This window comes from Ursus americanus, chromosome X (genome assembly GCF_024610735.1).
Source record: "Ursus americanus isolate L20-20 chromosome X, mUrsAme1.1.p, whole genome shotgun sequence".
Classification (NCBI taxonomy): domain Eukaryota; kingdom Metazoa; phylum Chordata; class Mammalia; order Carnivora; family Ursidae; genus Ursus; species Ursus americanus.
The window spans coordinates 28,508,472-28,526,606 of record NC_142164.1 but is presented as its reverse complement, the minus strand read 5'-3'; the positions used below and the strand labels follow the sequence as shown (position 1 = coordinate 28,526,606).

The following is an 18,135-nucleotide window of genomic DNA, read 5'->3' as shown; positions in this document are numbered from 1 at the left end:
CTTAACCAGTGTGCTTTGTATATGGAGTGGTTGATTTCTTGTGTGGAAACAACTGGTCTCCATCCCAACAAACAAAGGAAAGTACTTTGCTAAGTGTTCTCTCTCTTCAGGAAGAACTGCTGAGCTCGCTGCCTGGAAGACACCACGCGCCTCCAGGCCTGCCGCACACCGCTGAGCTGGCGGACAGAGGTAAGCGCGTGGGAGTGGGGAGAAGGAGTGTGGAAGGCGGGGTGGCTTCACGGGAAGGAGGCCAACTGTGGACTCACAGGGTTGCAAACCACAGATCTGCCACATACTGGCTTTGTGACTTCAGGCGGGTTGTTTCAGCTGTCTGAGTCTCATCTGAGCAATGGGATCATAATAGGGGTTGACAAGGCTGAAAAGAAGATGAAATGAAGGAGTTCATGTAGAGCACCCGGATCAAGGCCAGGCTCGCTGTAGGTGTTCAGTAAACATTAGCTAACCCCGATGATGCTGATTAGGAGACTGACCACAGCAGACAGAATAAAAAAGTAGGGGCCATTGGAAAGAGCCCACATCTTCCCTGAAGCCGGGAAAATTTTCTCAGTACTCCAGGCACAGGTGTGGCTTGAGCTGTCACTGTTAGAGTCCGTGCCCAACCACCAAGGCCCGAGCGGGATTCGTGGGGACACTCGTTGCTGAGCACACAGGCTCAGCAACTCTCTGGGGCTGAGAATCTGTTGGTGATGGCAACCAGCCTCAGTTCTGCTCACTTGTCCAAACCCCATAAAGCCCATCAGACCAGCTGCTGTGAACCTTGCAGCGCCACAGCAGGTGCCAGATCGTAGCCCTGCCTCCCCCTGTATTCCCTGCACACGTGTGTGGTGGAGGGGGCACCTGGTACCTCTGGAATGGGAGCCCGAAACACCCGGCCCCACAGCAAGGGCCCCTAAGGGGCAGAGCTCTGGGTTCCTTTGTGTCATGCTTTTGGGGCAAGGACAGCAAGGCCTCTCCTAGGAAGTGCTGGGACCCCTGGAGAGAGTAAGTAGTCTGGCTCCTGGCCAAAAACCTTGGTGTGCCCTTTCAGGCAGATAAAAAGGATTTGTTGGGCAAGCGTCATGGAAAGAGGCTGGTTTCTCCACCTGGTGCACAGCCCGTGCCCTCCATTCTCTGATGAAGGGAGTTGTAGTCACGGACTCAGGACCCCTCGTCCACCACACTCTTGGACGTAGCTGCCTTCCTAGCCCGGGTGCCTGTGGCAGAGGCCTTCGTAGGAGCCTCTGCTAAGGCCTCCTCATCTGGGACAGCGGAGCACTTAAAGACACATGTTCTCCACTCAGTACTCAGTGCTGTTCCACTCCTAGCCCTTCTTCCTCCCCTCCTCCTGCCTCTGCGTGCGTAACATGGCAGGAGCCTTCTGTTCAGGCCTCCCTCCACGTGAGTCCGTTCCTCGAGGTGCGCTAATCCGTTTGCCCCTTGCTGGAGCCATTCCGTGCGGGGAAATGGAACAGTGGGGTCGTCTGCGCCTTCTCTGGTTCACCCCCTGGTTATACTATCAAAGGAAGTGCTTAAAGGCTTGACTCTTAGTTTTATTTTGACTTCTTGTTTTAATCGACGATTCTGAAACCTGGCGACCCCGCTCTCTCTAGCTCAGCTCAGCTCTTGAAAAAGAGGTGCAGTAAGCAGGGTAGTTGATGTTGAAGAGACCGAAGCCTGAAAATCTCATGGAGCGCTTCACCAGTGGGGTACCGCAGAGCGTGCTAGCAAGTTAGTGTGGCAAGACGCAGAGGGTCTCACGGGATGCTTCGCCAGTGGGTGTCAGGAAGTGGCAGCAGAAGCCACGGGGCCTTCATGGAGGATGGCAGCAAATTGTTTTTTCTTTTCCTTTCTTTTCTTTTCTTTCTTTTCTTTTCTTTTCTTTCTTTCTTTCTTTCTTTCTTTCTTTTTTAGGATTGATTTATTTATTTGAGAGAGAGAGAGCATGAGCGGGAGGAGCAGAGGGTCAGGGAGAGAGAATCTCCAACAGACTTTGTGCTGAGCACAGAGCCTGACGCGGGGCTTGATCTCAAACCCTGAGATCATGACCTGAGCCGAAATTAAGGGTCAGACACCCAGACACCCTGCAAATTATTTATATAAGCTTTTTGGTTCCAAGGTGGACCATTGGTCCTTCTCTTTAGCTCCCTACACCCTGGCCGAAATCATTGGGTGGGTCAGATTAGAAATCCAGCAGCGAGGGACTGTCAGAAAGCCAGGGAAGCAAGTCCCTCACTACTGTTTCCTGTCTTCTGATGATGGGATGGGGAGTTGTCAGAGACCATAGAAACGGAGCTGTACCCAATGACTGTTTTCAGATCCAAGCCGATCCCTGGTGCCAGAAGACAGCCTGCTGGGCGTTGTGTTACCGAGACTCATGCTTCTAATAAATAAAAAATGTAGAGCTCGTTGCGATTGCTATGTCCAGTGCTCTGAGGAGACCTTAGTAACTTGACTAGTTTGCCTCCGTGACGAAGAGGGCGTCTCGCTCCACTTCGTGAGGGAAAGTGGCTCCGAGTGAAGTGTGTCGCTGTAGGCCCTCCTCCAGTAGCCGCTTTGCCCGAGAAGGAGGAAGAAGGGGGAGATGAGAGGGCAGGATTACCAGGGACCCTCGTCTTCCTCAGCTGGGTACTCTTTGGGCTCTGGCAGATTTGGCCCACACATGGTGAGCCGGCAAAACACTCATGGGAGCGCCCTTACAGAAGCTGCGGAGGCCCCACGCCCAGCCTGGGAGTCTTTGGGGTCTACGGTGAGGGAGTGGGAGCAGTGTCGGATGAGATTGGTCGCCTGGCAAAGATTCCTAGCTTTGTTCATGCCGCTCCTGCTGGTTGTCGAACCCAATTAAACCTCCACCCAATGAAGCTTCAGAATGAGGTTAGGTCAGTTGGTCAACCACACAATCTGGATCTTCACTGAGAAATTTCTGGGCACTGAAAAAGTGGCTACTGCAAAAATAGCAAACTTGACTGACCAAAGAAACAATGTCAAAATGGCGATTAGGAGGGGCGCCTGGGTGGCACAGCGGTTAAGCACCTGCCTTCGGCTCAGGGCGTGATCCCGGCGTTATGGGATCGAGCCCCACATCAGGCTCCTCCGCTATGAGCCTGCTTCTTCCTCTCCCGCTCCCCCTGCTTGTGTTCCCTCTCTCGCTGGCTGTCTCTCTCTCTGTCAAATAAATAAATAAAATCTTTAAAAAAAAAAAATGGCGATTAGGAGCCCTCTTGTGGACTTTCTGGGCAAGAGCTTTTTCCAAAGACAGCTCTGGGCCTTGTTGTTCAATAACGGGGTCCTCAAAGGAGGAGATTGATGTGCTCCCCACTAAGGAACTCTGGGCCAGTACCAGGTCATGGGGGACGTGATAGATGGTCCTACTGGGGTGTGCCTGGTGACGACTCTCTGCCTCTCCTGGTGAGTCAGGAGATGAATCCGGGAGCCCTGATGTCTTAGTGTCTAGTCAGCTCAGGACAGAATTAGTGGCCCGCTATTGGGCTTTCGTGGATACTGAGCGCATGAACGATGGCTGTGAGGCAATCTTAAGACCAGAAATCCCAGTCATGTCATGGATGCAAGCAGATGTCTCAAATCACCTGGTGGAGGTGGTTTGAGAGTCTTCCGTACTAAGATATAAATGGTACATACAGGAATGAACAAAACTCGGCCCAGATGAGGTCTCCTAACTCCAAGAAAAGATCTCAGGAGTGTCTCTCTGGTCCCTGGCGTATTTCCCAAGGAGACACTGCCTCCACCAGCCCAGTGAGGTCCCAGATATGAAGGCTTCCTGGACGACCAACGAGCCTGTTCACGGTCGGCTCCTCCTGGTTGACTACTGACAACAGAACAGGGTGCCGCTGCCCCCCCAAGCTGAGAGAGACCTTTCCCTTACCGAGTGTGGTAAGGGGTGCTCCGTATGATGGGCAGAGCTCCGTGCCGGAGCGGACAAGGGGGGAACATCACAAACAGGCAGATAGTGATTGCCAACCACACACGGAGACTGAAGTATCCTTTACCCCAGAGCAAGCAGATATGCCTCTCAGATCCACAAGAAGATGGCCATTGGGAAGTCAGTGTAGGGAAGGAAAAATTCTTTCCCTACCCTTCAAGGCCTTCTAGCTGGACTAAATTAAACTTACATGAGACAGGTTGATAGAAAAAAAAAAAAAAACACCAAACAACCAGTGTCCTTATGTGGGCACAGAGGCCCAGTAATGAAACTGAGACCTAAAGAAATGACCGAAGCAGACACGATAAACTTGTGAGGAGTTGACAGGATAAAGAAAACAGGTGTTTGGAGCTTTAATTAGTGGGGAATTCTAAGTGGAATTTAGGCTGAGGTAGTAGATTAGGAAAAAAAAAACACCACAAGGTTTTTTTTCTACAGTTTTCCGGCTTTAAAGTCTCTATCTCTGGTTTCAAGGGTTTTTTTTTTCACCTCTTAGTACAAGGAGGGTATTTTTCTCAGGGGAGATCTGATTCTTGCTTTCTTGGGGACAAGACGGTCTGAGTATCCTTATATGAGCTGTAACTTCTCTTTAAAATTATCAGTATGCCAAAGTGGCACGTTTTGGGGTGGCTGCCCTTGGCCCCACATCGGAAACCATCCTAGATTGGGCCCACGTGCATGGGCTGCCACTGCTGTCGGAAGAAAACATGGGGAAAAAAAGCTTCTTGGTGTTGGTTCTGACGCTGGTTTCTTGGCTGTGACACCAAAGCACATGCAACAAAGTGGCAGTAAACTAGTGGGACTACCTCACCCTAAAAAGCCGCTCACAACCACGGAAACCAGCAGAATGAAAAGGAGAAAATATTTGCAGGCCATATGTCTGCTAAGAGGTTAACATCTAAAATGTATAAGGAGGGGCGCCTGGGTGGCGCAGCAGTTAAGTGTCTGCCTTCGGCTCAGGGCGTGATCCTGGCGTTATGGGATCGAGCCCCACATCAGGCTCCTCCACTATGAGCCTGCTTCTTCCTCTCCCACTCCCCCTGCTTGTGTTCCCTCTCTCGCTGGCTGTCTCTCTCTCTGTCAAATAAATAAATAAAATCTTAAAAAAAAAAAATAAAAAAAATAAAAAAATAAAATAAAATGTATAAGGAACTCCTAAAATTCAACAGGGAAATAACAAGTAACGTTAACAAATGGGCAAAGGACCTGGGCGGACAGTTTTCCAGAGAAGTCATGCACATAGCACCACGCCTCATCAGGAAAATGCAAATCAAAAGCACAATAAGATCTCACCTTCTGGGGGAGCAACATTTGCCACCCCAGAATGTGTCTCTTTGGCATGAGGATTAACTTAGGCTGATTATTTTTAAGAAACAGAAGACTCAGGAAGTTTTTCTTTTTACCTTTACCACTGCCTGAAAGAATTGAGGTAGAGGGCCTCTTCCTGGAAACGAGCTACCATCCTAGATGATGACAGTGTAATGTGACTACCGTGTGGCAGACAAGGAGGAACCGAGCAAAGTCTGCGTGTTAAAATTCCTCGTGCATCTTATTGCTTTATGGCCCAGCAAATACCTGTTTACCAAACATTTATTCTTTTTCATCTTCCTGTGAATGGCTTTCCTTCCCTTTGAAATCTCAGTTCCCTACCTGCTTCTCCTTAGTTCAGGATGGCATACATAACTTCACTTTGCCTGTCTTTGGAATGTCTTATGTTTATGGGGATTTCCCGCAGGTATATAGTTAAATTTGTTTTTCTCCTATTATTCTGTCTTGTGTCATTTTTTTTTAAGATTTTATTTATTTATTCGACAGAGAGACAGCCAGCGAGAGAGGGAACACAAGCAGGGGGAGTGGGAGAGGAAGAAGCAGGCTCCCAGCGTTGGAGCCTGATGTGGGGCTCGATCCCAGAACGCCGGGGTCACGCCCTGAGCCGAAGGCAGACGCTTAACGACTGCGCCACCCAGGCGCCCTACTGTCTTGTGTCATTTTAATTATTCAGCCAACCCACCAAAAGAACTAAGAGGGGAAGGGGGAAATGTTCCTTTCTCTGACAACCTTACACCTGTTGGGATGGCTGCTGTCAAAAAGACAGGAGATAACAGGCGTTGGCCAGGAGGTGGGGGAAAGGGAAGCCTCGTGCACTGTTCGTGGGAACGTAAATTGGTGCAGCCACTATGGAAGAACAGTATGGAGGTTCCTCAAAACATTAAAAATTGAATTCCAAATGATCTAAAAATCCCACTTCTGGGTATATATCTGAAGGAAATGAAATCAGTATCTTGAAGAGATATCTGCACTCCCATGTTTTTGGGAGTTCACATTATTCAAATTATTCACATTATTCAAATTATTCACAGTAGCCAAAACATGGAAACACCCTAAGTGTCTGTAGATGGATGAACAGATAAAGAAATATGTATAAAACGTGGGAGATATATGTAATGTGAGATATATACATACCTATATATATCTGCTGTCATTTGTGACAACCTGGATAAAACCAGAGGGCATTTTGCTAAGTGAAATAAGCCAGACAGAGAAAGCTAAATACTGTATGATCTCATTCATACGTGGAATCTAAAAAAATTAAGTCAAACTCATAGAAACAGAGAGTTGGTGGTTGCTAGGGGCTGGGGCTGGGGGAAATCAGATGTTGGTCAAAAGTAAGTTCTGGGGAGCTGATGTTTGGCGTGCTGACCACAGTTAGTAATACTGTATTGTATACTTGACATTTGCTAAGAGAGCCTATCTTTTTCTCTTTTTTTCAAGTTTCAGATATTTATTAATGATTTCGTGCATTTAGAGGGGAACTATTTCCTGGATAAGTGGAAAATTGTGCAGGTGGCTTCTGGAAGACCTTCGTTTTAAGCAGCTTCATAGTGAAACATTTCGTTGAGAAGTCTGGACCTTCTTCAGGTTGCTGTAATCTACCTTCACTGAGTAGAACGTGTATTGCTTATTGGGACCCAGTTTGGTCCAGGGTTCTGGACTGAACGAATAGCAGGTGCAAGACATACAGCGCTGCTCCGGTACCTCTGGCTCCACGACATACAAGGAGGGGCATCAGGCTGCTTCCTGGAACCTCTTGGAAGATCTGGCAGAACGTGGTGGTGGCAGAAGCCTAGAGTCTAGAAGGAGAGAACAGATTTGCAAGGAAGAGATTCTGCTAAGAGAAGAGATCTTCAGCCTTCTTTCTGCCCACAGAAAAGGTAACCGTGAGGTGAGGGATGCGTTGAAGTTACCGTAATTGTGACCATCGTTTCACAGTGTGTACGTGTATCAAATCGTATTGCACGCTCTAAGTATACACAATTTTGTCAATTAAAAATAAAGCTGGGAAAAAATTACAAATAAAATGTCAAGTAGATCCATTGATGGATGGTTCTGTTGAGTTCAGCTATGTCCTTACTGATTTTCTGCCTACTGGATCTGTCAGTTACTAATTGAGGGAGTGTTGAAATCCCTCCCGTTAATAGTGGGTTATCTAGTTCTCTCTGCATTTTTATCGGTTTCTGCCTCCTGTATTGTGACACTTTGTTGTAAAGTGCATATATGTCAAAGATTATTGTGTCTTCTTGGAGAATTGACCCCCCCTTATTATGTAATACCCTCTTTATTCCTGGGAAGTTTCCTTGTTCAGTTCCCTTTTTTGTTTGAAAGGGGTACCACTACTCCAGCTTTCGTTTGATTAGTGCCAGCGCGGTACCCCACTCCCTGCTCTTTTACTCTTAATGTATGTGTGTTTTTAGATTCAAATTGGGTTTCTTATAGACAGCATATACTCTGGTCTTGTTTTTCTTCTACCCTTCAGTCTCTTCTTTTAATTGGCGTGTTTAGACCACTCCCATTGAAAGTGACTGTTGATACAGCTGGATTTATATCTACCATGTTTGTCAAAATTTTGTATTTGTTGCACTTGTTCTTTGTTTTTTTCTTAATCTTCCTGTTTCTGCCTTCTCTTTTAATTGAGCATTTTTTATTATTCCATTTTCTCTTCTCTCTCAGTGTATCAGTTATATTTCTTTTTAACTTTCTAGTGGTTTCCCTAGACCTAGACTGCGCCACATAAATTTACAACTAATCGAGGCCCACCTTCCCATAGCACTGCACCACTGTACGGGCAGTGTGAGTGTAACAGAATCCCCAGCTCCCCACTCCCATCTCCTCATAACACTGCTGCCGTTTCTTGCACGGACCCACGCGCTATGATCACCCGTATGTTGTGGCTGTTATTCCTTTGAACAGTCGTCCTTTAGACTGAATAAGAAAAATAAAATACTGTATTTTATTCTTCATTTATTCCTTCTCTGACACCTTTCCTTTATTTATGTAGATCCAAATTCTGACCAACACCATGTTCCTTCTCTCTGAAGAGCATCTTTTCACACTGGTGACAAAAATTCTCTCAGTTCTGTAAGTCTGAGTGTTATGGATTGAATCGTGTCCCCCTCCAAAAGTCATAGGTCAAAGCCCTAACTCCCAACATGACTGTGTTTGGAGACAGGGCCTGTAGAAAGGTCATTAATGTCACATGTGGTTATAAGGGTGGGGCCTTACTGCAGTTTGACTGGTGTCCTTGGAGGAAGAGGAAGAGGCACCAGGGATGCGCGCACGCGCAGAGAGGTCAGGCCGTGCGAGGAGACGGCTGTCTCCAAGCCGCACAGAGAGGCCTCCCGAAACAGAACACTAAAGCACCTTGATCTTTGACTTTCAGGCTCCAGAACTGTGAGAAGATCATTTTTTTGTTGTTTAAGTCACCCAGTCTGTGGTACTTTGTTGTGGCAGCCCTAGCAAACCACTACACCAAGAAAGGCGTTATTTTCCCTTACTTCTGAAGGATGATTTTTGTGGATACAGACTCCCTTGGTTGGTGGGTTTTTTCTTTCAACACTTTAAATATTTCATTCTACTCTCTTCTTGCTTGCATGATTTTTGAAGCAAGTCTGACGTAATCCTTACCTTTGTTCCTCTCTAGATAAGGTGTTTTTCTTCTCTGACTTTTTAAAAGATTTTTTCTTTGTCTTTGGCTTTATGCAATTTGAATATGATATGCCTCTGTGTGTGTGTGTGTGTGTGTGTGTGTGTATTGGCATTTATCCTGCTTGGTGTTCTCTGAGATTCCTAGATTTGTGGTGTGGTTCCTGTCATTAATTTTAGAAAAATCCCTGCCATTATTCAGATAGTTCCTGTTTCTTTCTCTCTTTCTTCTGCTTTTGATAGTCTCACGATACATATGTTATACCTTTTGTAATTGTCCCACAGTTATTAGATATTCTGTTCCAATTTTTATTATTTTTTTCCCTTTTTACAGTTCAGTTTGGGAAGTTTCTGTTGACACATCTTCAAGTGCTCTGATTCTATCTCCAGTCCTTTCCGATCATCTGAGGGGTCCATCAGATGATGTATACTTGATTTCTGTTACAGTGGTTTCTGTTTCTAGTCTTTCCTTTATATTCTTTCTTAGGGTTTCTATCTCTGTTTACATTACCTGTCTGTTCTTACATGCTGCCTGCTTTTCCCACTAAAGCCCTCAGCACATTAATTATACTTATTTTTAATTTCCCTGATGATTTCAAAATCTCTGCCATATCTGAATCTGGTTCTGACACCTGCTTTGTGTCTTCAGATTGTTTCTTCTTTCCTTTTATCATGCCATGGAGTTTTGCTGTTGTTGCTGTTGTTGTTATTGTTGTTGTTGTTGTTGTTGTTGTTGTTGTTGAAAGCCAGTCGTGAATTATCAGGTATGAGGAAGTAAATAGGCCTTCAGTCTGACGTTTATTTTCATCTGGCTAAGGGATAGGCTGTATTTACTGTTTGTAGTATCAGAGGATTCCGTCTCCAACAGTATTTTTGTTTTTGTCCCCCAGCATCTTTCGTTTCCCTAGAAAACACTTCTTCCGTAGAATTTGAGCCTTGCGGTTCTTCTCGGCTGTAATCCACTGTTATTAGCCAGGAGCCCAGTTGATGTTTGGTCAGGTCTGGACTGAGGACATGCATTGGGTAACCCTGGGACTAGGTCTCAGTCTTTTAGTGTGCCTGTCCCCCTGGGCTGGGACCCTGCCAGGTGTTTCTCTGCTTTTCCCCCACCTTATGTGAAGAGGGAAGGCTCAGGGGGCCTGGGGTTTGCTAATTTCCCTTACCCCAAGTCCAGTAGGGCTTCTCCCTTGCTGGGTCAGTCTTTGTTGTGGAGAATGCTCTTGGCTTCTTTCAAAATATTCTTTCTTGCCTCTCCCTGGCCCGACAGGAAGCAGTTTTGCTCTGCTCATTATCAAGAAAAGCTGTCGAGGATTCTAGGGGTAAACGCCATGATTATGGAGGGGGGTGACTACTTTAGATGGGGCCCCCAGGAGTTTTCGTCTCTCGAGCTAGTCCACCCTCGGCCACCCGCAGTGCACTGAAGCTGCCGTTCAAGTCCTGGTTCAAGTCCTGGTTGCGGACGCCAGCACTTCCTGCCTCAGGGGTGTGGAGTTGTAGTCTCTGCAGTCTGTCATCTCTGTCATCGCTGGTTCCTCTAGGTTTGGGATGCAGTTGGTCCCATGACCTCAGTTCTCTGATGTCTCCAAAAAGAGTCATTGCTTTTTAATCTGTTCATATGTTTTCTTGTTGTGAAGATGGGCGTGAAGACTCGCACGCCCTTTACGTGCTGGAGTAGAATCTTGCCTTTAGATTTTAGACGTTGTTTCCGTTAGCTCTTGGGACATATTAAAATAGCTGATGAAAGTCTTTATCTGGTCATTCCTTGGGACAGTTCTATTGATTGCCCTCCCCTCCACCATACATGGGCCATCCTTTCTTGATTCTTTGTGTGCCTCGTAAAATTTTACTAAAAACTGGACATTTTGAAGATCGTAATGTGGCCACGCTGGAAATGAGATTCCCCTCCTGCCGGGCCTTGTTGGTGCTGCCTGTTGTAGTTCGTGTTTATTTAGGACTTCTCTGAATTAATTCCACAGAGACTCTCTTTGTTTTTGTATGTAGCCACTGAAGTCTTGGCTCAGTTAGCTCAGTGGTCGGCTAATGGTGGACAGAGATTTCCTTGAATGCCTGGAACAAATGAATCTGCCCGTCATTTCTGAGAGGCTCAGTGTGTGTGTTGCTTTCGTCATTCAATCAGGCAGTTTACAACTCCGTGTTAACCTTCACTAGCCTCAAGGTCAGCCAGAGTTGAGAAGTTACAGGGCCTTCTCACACTTTCTTGAGCATGCAGAGTGCCCTAAGCCCTGGACTTCTAGCTTCCCAGGAATATGTCCGAACTGGTCAAAGCTCCAGTGGACACGTAGTTGCCCAGCCGATTCCTTGCAGTTTTTTGGTTAGTCTGTTATTTCCCTCGAGTGTTATCTATTGCCTTGGGCATCCCCCCCCCCCAAAAAAACCACTTTCTGGTGAATGTTTTTGGCCAGTGCCCTCAGAAGAGATTTTTTTTAGCACTAGACGAGCTCTTAGTTCAAATAAAGACGAGTCTTTGGAGGGTCTTCCAGTGATGCATTAGGTTAAATAATGAATATGGGGGGGTGAGGCTTTAAAAGAGGACCACTCAGCCCCCTCCTGTACTGCAAACTGGGCTGTTGTTTTTCAAGGCCACCACAGAGCTGCGGAGCGCTGGATGGGACTAGGGTAATTTAAAATACCATGAAGTCTGCTGTTGTTGAGATTCGGCTGCTTTTAGTGAATAAACACCCCTAGGTTGGGAACGTAAAGTAGGGCGGACGGTTCAGAAACTCTTTTTCCAGTAACTCAAACAGTTAAACATAGAGTTACCATATGACCCAGCGATTCAACGCCTGGGTATATACCCCAAGAGCATCGAAACCATATGTTTCCACAAAAATTTTGTGAATATGCTAAAAACCACTGAATTATGCACTTTAAAATATGTGAACTATCTCAGTACAAGAATTGAAGTTCTGATACGTGGATGGACCTTGGAAACATGATGCTAAGTGAGAGAAGCCACACAGAGAAGGCCACGTATTACACGATTTCATTTGTTAGGAATGTCCAGAATACTGAAGCCCATTCACGGAAAGTAGATTAGTGGTTGCTGGCGGCTGGGAAACGGGGAATGGTGAGTGACTGCTGATGGGTATGAAGTTTCTTTCGGGGTTGAGGAAAATATTCTGGAATTAGATAGTGAGGATTGAGGCACAAATTTGCCAATATACTAAAAACCACTGAATTATACATTTTAACAGGGTGAACATCATGTTATGTGAATTCTATCAATAAAAATGTTATTTTACAAAGGAAAAAAAATAATGCTATAAGGAGCACAGATGCAGTCATGTATTCAGAAAATAGCTCTGGAGTATCCTGCTTACCTGACCTGTCTAGGGACTAGGGACCAGGAATAGAGCAGAAGTCCTTCCCCTCATGTGCCTGGCTGGCTCAGTCTGAAGAGCATGTGACTCTTGACCTCGGGGTCATGAGTTCAAGCCCCACGTTGGGTGTAGAGGTTAGTTAAATAAACTTTAAAAAATCCTTCCCCTCATGGACCATATATTCTGGTATTAGAAGAAAAAAATAAAAGACACAGTTAAAAACTGGGAAGAGTGGTGTAACTAGATTTGAGGGAGTCACAAACCATGTCAAGGAGCAGGTGGCATTTTAGCCAAGTTCTGAAGGAAGGTAAAAAGGCAAAGCCGTGAGACTGTCTCAGGGAAGAGTGTTTCAGAGGGAACAGCAGGTGCCAAGGCCCTGACGTGGTGACAGGCGTGACGGTTGAGGAGCAGCAAGGAGATGACTGTGGCTGGAGTGAAGAGGGTGGAAAGGGAGAAGGTAGGGGAAGGAGCTCAGCTTACATTGGGTCTTGCGGGCCACTGTCAGGACTTACTTCCCAGGTAGGATCCGTTGCCCAACCCCAGATGGAGACACGCTGTGGAGCAGGAAAGCCCATGAGTAGCAGATAATCCGCACCATCCATCCTCCCTCCGCTCTGGATGCTGTCCAAGTGGGCACAGCGAGCTGTGCGCCGGCTCACAGAGGGCGAGTGTGCAGCTAGCAACGCCGACCTTTCCTCACTGCCACCTGACTGCCCTTCCTAGGGAGGGCCTAGGGAGCTGCCTCAGGCTGTAGGCTTTGCTGGGCTGATCCGAGGAAGCTTCTCCCAGGGGGGAGGAAGTTTGCTTCCCCCAATTTCAAGTGATTACGGATTGCAAACCATTCTTCTTCATTCACCCCGCCAGTTACGCAGAGCAACCAAGGGCCTTTTCACCAAAGCTGCCAAGATAAGACAGAAGAAGGAAGGGGTCAGGGGCAGGCACAAGAGGAGAAATAAGAGGAATTCGGGAGCGTGTAAGTGAACACATCCCAAAACGACATCAGAATGACTTTTGGTCGGCTCGCATCCTCTCTGTTACTATGAGCATTCTAAAGTTGATGATAGAAGATCCCTTTTTTGGAAGAGTCTCTCCCTCCTTAGGCCACTGGCCCCACATTTAATGCCAACGTGAGCATTGTGTTTCACTGAGAATATGTTTCTAGGGACATGTACGGTTATAATACAGACACTGGAAAATATGATTGGGCTCCTCACCTTCAAGGCTATCATGGTTTGATTCTGGAAGTCAGATGGGGGCATTGTTTACTTATTCTAGCATCTCTTAGGGTTTCTGTACTTCGGGCTCTTGATGAAGCTGGAGACATTTTGTTGCTCCTCACCCTAGTTGACCAAGCTGGAAAGGTAAGCTTCCTGCCCCAGTTCCTTGGTTTGCCTGCAGCCCAGTTCCATGGTGCACCTACCACATGCAATCCACTCGATCTTTCCACTGGGTGTGAATTTCCTTTTGGGGGCGAAGAGAATGTTCTGGAAATAGGAGGATTGAGGCAAGAATTTGCAAACTTACCGGAGACCACTGAATCGTACTATTTATTTATTTATTTATTTATTTATTTATTTATTTATTGAGTTGTACATTTTAACAGGGTGAACATCATGGTGTGTGCATTGTCTCTTAATAATAGTGTTATTTTACAAAAGAAAAAATAATGCTGTGGAGAGCGTAAATCCCTCCATGTATTCAAAAAATACCAATGGAGCGTCCACCGTTTGACAGTTCTAGGGACTAGGGTGCGACAATTGAACACAAATTCTTTGCCCTGTAGGCCATATATTCTGGTATTAGACAAAAAGCAGTAAGATAGCTTTTCGTAATAATATCTCTGGATAATATCTTAAAAAGATAAGCACACTGGAGAGTATCAAATAATTTGTTTTCCGGTTTCCTAATTGCCCTTCATGTAGGATCTGGTCTGTTGTTTCTGCTCATTAGGGTCCCAAAAGGCCATAAGTAAACTTTTCTCAAAACAAACGCAGTGATGAAGCTGTACTCAGAATTGCCAAAACTTCGAAGGAACCAAGCTGTCCTTCAGCAGGCGATGGGTGAAGAAGCTGTGGCACGTGCAGACAGCGAAATATCATTTAGCGTTTACGAGAAGTGAGCGTCAACCCACGAACAGACGTGGAGGAACCTTAAATGCGTTCTTAGTGAAAGAAGCCAGTCTGAAAAGGCTCCATCCTGTAGGGATCCGACCATAGGACTTTCTGGCAAAGGCGAAACTGTGGAGGTAGCGGGTGCCGGGGGTTGGGCGTCATCAGGGGAGGGTGAGTGGGCGCAGCACGGGGGTTTCGGGGCGAGCCGCTAGTCTGTATGATACCGTGGTGGTGGACGCGTGGGGTGCACGTTTGTCCACATCCACAGCATGCGTGACATCAAGAGTCCCCTGGTTGCTTCTGCAAACTCCTGTGGAGTCCCTCCTCCTCACTCCTGACATCCAGCCACATGGCCTCTTCTAGAAAATACGAAACCCTCCTAACTCAGGATCTTTGCCCAGAATCTTTCATCTGGCTTATTCGTATTTATCCTTCAGGTTCACCTTTCATGTCCGTCTCTTGGAGGAGCCTTTTTTGACCTCCCAGCCTAAATCTGAATCCATTGTAGTCTCTCCTTGTACCATGTCCCTTACGTGGACGCACTTACTCCATCCGTGTATCTATTCGTTTATTGTCTGGGCCCCCAGTTGGGGGGCCGATTTCATGAGCGTCAGGAAGGCGTCTGCCTCGTGCCCTGATGTATTCCCAGCACACAGCCCAGGGCCCAGCTGGAGTAGGTGCTCAGTTGACCTGTTGACTGGGTGAATGAATGCATGGACTCTGTGAGGTTGATGTTGCTAGCCCAGAGTACTTTAGCCATTTACCTGCTGCCACACAGCTAGCAAGGGGGCAGAAACGGAGGAGACCGCAGAAGTATCGCTCCTAGGTGACTGTACCATCTGGGAAAGTATTTGCTAAGAAAGGAGGGGTGGGGGAGGGGTGGGGTGTGGAGCGGGCAGGGGAGAAGATTCCAGACCAGTGACTCTCAGGGAGATGGCCCCAGGTGCAGGGGGGATGCGGTGAGACTGTGGAAGCTGCATATTCAGTATTTTACTTTTGTTGAAAAATACCTTCTGTTTTCATAAAACAGACTGCTGAGACTATCCCTTCCCTGGCTGGGAAGGAAAATAGGAAGTACGGCGCTTTTCCTCTAAAGGGGCAGATTTTTCGGTTTTCTGGAAGGAAGCAGGTTTCAAAGGCGATCGGGAAACTGCCGTGCCAGGGTTTTTTCTAGCATTTCCTGAAGCAGAGCGGAGGGCTGCAGGTTGCAGAGTGGGAGGCAGATCTTGGTGACCCGGCGCCCCCCAGGCTGCTCGCTCCCATGCCCACCTCCCAGACTGCCTGCTCTCCACACCCTCCGGTCTGCCCGTTACTTAGACCCCACCCGCCCCTCCGGCCACAGCCCTCCACTTCAGCCCACGTCACCCCCATGGGCTTCGCATCCTCCAGCCGCCTGGACTAGGCTGCTTGTCACGCTCTCTGCTGGGCTGTGCTGCTCGGCGAGAGCAGTTTCGGTGCCCTGTGGCTGAGAAAGGAAGGCTAGTTATTCCCCTGAATCAGATCCACGGGGGGGGGCGGGGGGGGGGCAGGTGGTCTGAAGGGAGAAGCCGAGGGGTGTGGAGTAAGGACGGCAGTGGGGATTGTCTTCGGATAGATTGCTTTGGTTTCTTTTTTGGCTTGGATCGTGGGGTGTGTTGTTTCCACGTGTTGTGTTGTCTGTCTGCTTGTTAATACATAGGTTAAAAACAGTCTTTCTGGGAAAAGGCCCTTATTTTTCTAGAGTGATCTGACACATTTTTGGTGAGGTGCATTAACATTCCCTTTTTCGAAGGACTGATGGGAAGGGAAGAATGGGAACAACTTCCTATGCCAAAGAAACCAGATAAGGTGTGAAGAGGCTGTTTATCAGCATTTAAATCCCCACATGCCGTTCTTGTTTTTAAGAACTTTGCTAGGAATGAAACTAAGTCAAAGAATGTTAGAGCTGGGAGGAACTTTCGAAAAGAAACCAGCTTCTCATTATTATATATATGGAGCAAGAGGCCCAGAGTGGGTAAGTGACTTGTCCAAAGTCACAGAGCACTTGAGTGCGGTTGGGGCTGATTTCTAGTCTGGAGCTCAACTGGGAAGGACACTTTCACTGTCCTCAGTGAAAGGACACTAGTGTGATTTTTAAAGATTTTATTCTATTTTTTGTTACATGTTTATTGTAAAAGAAGTTGGGAGAACTTAATGTTTTAATTTACCTGGAGTCCTACCACACTTCAAAATGATCGTTGTTAGTATTTTTGCTGTGTAATTTTCCAGACCTTTTAATGTACATGTACCCTGGCTAAAATGCTGTATTTATTAGAATTGGATCACACTGTGCATACTTCTCTGCAATGTAATTCGTACCAGATGCTTAACTATTGTATCGAGTGGATGTACCTTCATTGATTTAATCGGTCCCTTATGATAGACGTATAAGCTTTTTCAGATGTTAAGCTCTTATAAAAGATGCTGCATTAAAGATTCCTGTTTGTACATCTTTTGCTGAAGTCGTGTCTCCTTATTGGCCGGTGTGAATCTTTGTCGGAATGTAGCGCCCTGGTGTAGGCTGGCTGTGAACTCTGGCTCTGCGACTTACCATGTGTGTCTGTACACATCGCAGCTTTCTAGGCTCCAGTTCCTTCCTCTCTAGGGGAGCAGTCATAGCGCCGCTCGGCGGGGGGTGCTGGAGGGTTCAGTGAGGTGACGCGGGTGAAAGCTAAGCCCGGCACTAGCAGGGCCGAGTCTGTTTCGAGTCTGTTTCGGCGGCTGTTACTGCCGCCGCTCGGGTTCCCCTTCGCTTTCTCTTACTCTGTAGGAGACTCATCGGAGTTCCTTTTCATAAGGAGGGTTTTAGGTATAAAACTTCAGTAGCTAAATTAATATTTCCGATTTCTAACTCAATTTCTCCAGAGAATAAATAATAAATTTAAGTGAATCGCGGGCAGTCGAGCGACTCACCGTGTTCTGCTTACATAGCTTAACGCCAGTCAGAATGGAAAAGCACAGCTTTTCATCGAAGGTTCTTGAGGGAAGCTCAGCTGTTTCGTGATAACGGAAGGCGCCTCGGACTCTGTCCTTTGGGAAGTGCTCAAAGCACAGCGTATCCCATAAAGCCAGCGGGATTTCTAGGCTGTCAGCTGGAGACTTGCCCGGCGCCTCAGAAAATCGGGGCAGGTTTGGGGAGGCGGAAGCGAAGCGGCAGCAGCCATTCGGTTCTGCAGGCTCGTGTCACCCGCGCAGCGGCGCTGAGCCTCTGGCGCACCCTGTTCGTTCGGGCCGGCAGTGGCCCCAGGCGGCCCGAGCTGCCACGACATCTCTGCCGACACAGCTCCTTCTCCAGGCTGGAGGCGGGAAGGGGCGGCTAGACGTCCCGCAGTGTCTTCCCAGGTTTTAGTCTGTCCTCATGGGTTCAAGGGGATCCTTGCGGGTTCCAGTTTGGCCTTGGTACAGACTGAGCCCCCTCCCCCAACTCCTTAACTCCAGGACCCGCTGGTGTTGGCTGGGTGCTCAGCATGGGCCTTTAGGGCATGAACCTTCACTGTGTGTGGCCGGGGGCAGGTACCATTCTACAGATGCGGCAGTCGAGGCACACGGGGTCAGCCAGCTTGCCTGGGGTCACGCGGGGAGTGAAGAGTGGGGCTGGGCGGTCTGCCTCCATAACTTGTGGCTTCTTTCTCTGGGGTGGGCTGATCCGTGTCTCCAGACCACGGGCACCCACAGCATGGTGGCTGGCTCAGGCATCGTGACGGTCCCCACACGGCCCTTTTCACCCAGGAGCCAGCACAGGCTTATC

General features: G+C 47.5%; 1 long non-coding RNA gene across 3 annotated transcripts in view; it reads left to right on the top strand.

The window, feature by feature from the left end:
* Positions 1-16,840, top strand: part of LOC123803434 (uncharacterized) — a 67,159-nt gene extending 50,319 nt beyond the window's left edge. For all 3 annotated transcript variants that reach the window (XR_015723230.1, XR_015723228.1, XR_015723229.1), the window contains 2 exons: positions 111-189; positions 6,710-16,840. This is a non-coding gene — a long non-coding RNA (uncharacterized LOC123803434). The remainder of the gene's footprint in view (positions 1-110; positions 190-6,709) is intronic.
* The last annotated feature ends 1,295 nt before the right edge of the window (positions 16,841-18,135 follow it).